We start from the raw sequence: 1,899 nt of genomic DNA, 5'->3' as shown, positions 1-1,899 counted from the left end.
ATGCATGCAATTCACCTAAGATGCTTGTTGTGCTGGCTGGGACTCAGAGACCAATAAAATGAAGATGAACAAAATAAAATACTCCTGTTCTCAAGGAGATTAGCCTTCTGGGAGGACACATGTGAGCATGTAATTGCCAAACAGTGTAGCAAATGTTTTATGAAAGGGACTTTCAAAGTGGGGAGGCAGAGGGTGGTCAGTGAGACCAGAGGGTGAGGGTCTGAGATGGTGTCACAGCAGATCTTGGAAGTGGGAACTTCTTGTTGGACAAAAGGGCGGGGAGGGAGAGAAGGGCATTCCAGGCAGAGGTAATGTTGCGTGCAAAAGCAATTATGAGATTTCCATTGCTAGTGAGAATTGGAGAGGAGCTTCCCTAGATGGAAAACACTAGCTACTGGGTGCAAGCTGGCAGTGGGGACTGGAAAGGAGAAAGGAAGACCACAGGCCATGGATCCAAGGGGTAGGGGAGAGTATCTCAGCACATCCGAATACCTTTACTATAGGAGATGTCACCCAGGGTCACTCTACAGAGAACCAGGTTATCTTCGGGAGAGTATCCTGGGCTAGGTTTTGTGCATAGGGTAGGAGATTTAAAATTTCATCCTCAATCTCTTTTCCTGGAATGACAGTTGGGAGGGGTTGATGGGGTCTCTGCTCAGCCTTTCACAAAGCCAGGCACTGGTGCATGCAGCTGAACATTAACCTGACTGCTCACCATCCCAACCAGGCAGCTTGGATGGGGTGGCAGGATCTTTACTTCTTCCTGAACCTTTGTGGCAGACAAGTGAGCCCTTTTCTCAGCTGTGGTTGAGTGGCCTTTCTGCTGGGTCTGAATACCAGCTCTATCCCAGCTTCAGGTTGCAGACTGTGGTGGAGAATGTCCCCATTGTGTGCGGGAAAGGCATTCTGTGGAGCTGTCAGGGCCTGAATATATACAGCGACCCACGCTGCAATATGTCGAGTTGCTATCAAAAAGAAAACAAGGGAGATCTCCAGGTCTGCCAAGATGTCACACCTCATAGATTTAAAGCTGGACAAAGTGACTTGCTGACCTCCATACTACTCACTAGGGGCACATCCGTCTTCCCGTTATATAATCCTCCAGTGTCTCATTGACATTCCAGCTGGGTGAAGCTTTGCTGATAAATACTGTGCCTGAGCCCGTGGGTCACATGAGAAGCTCTGCCTGCCGTATGAGGCCTCTGCATCTCTGGAGCAGAATGCATGAGAATCCTGTTTGCTTTTTTCTATTTGTCTTAATCACTCCCAGTGATTTCCATCAGGGTTTCTGTGGAATAATAACAGTAGAAAAATGTAATAGAAGAGAACCAGGGAATGGCGATGACAAGTATCAGCTCTGTGGCCTAATGGATTCCTCCTCGTGCTTTGAATAGAGGACATTCATCAAGTCCTCCGAGAAGGGAGGGACTTTTGAACCAGTTGGGGTGAGCAGGTGTTTCCGATGGGTGGAACTGGGGCTGAGATAGATTGAGAATGACTAGGTGAGTAGGGCAAATGAGTATATGGGTCTGTGAGTAAAGGGTGAGAGAGAGAAATGGTCCTGAGTACATGGCCGTGCAGAAAGGAGGCTGGAAAAGGGGGAAATATACATTACAGGTAAGGTCCAGGCTCTTCATCTCACCCCAGGTGCTTCCAGAGAGCAGGTGTAGGGAAGGAGGTATGTTTTCCTTTAGGGCTGCTTTTCCAAGCCTCTAGAAGAAGTCAGGCTATGGTGTAGGAGGATGGCCATGAACCTTTAGAAAGATCTGCCTGGCCGCTTGACCCGAATCAGCAGTGTTCTATGAACGAAGCTTTTCTTTTTCTCCTTCCCTCTCCCTCCTCTTCCACTCTGTCTGCACTCTTTCTGGCACTCCTGCATAACTCCAGGTTTGAGAGAAA

Source organism: Macaca nemestrina, chromosome 1 (genome assembly GCF_043159975.1).
Source record: "Macaca nemestrina isolate mMacNem1 chromosome 1, mMacNem.hap1, whole genome shotgun sequence".
NCBI lineage: Eukaryota > Metazoa > Chordata > Mammalia > Primates > Cercopithecidae > Macaca > Macaca nemestrina.
This window is presented reverse-complemented; position numbering follows the sequence as displayed.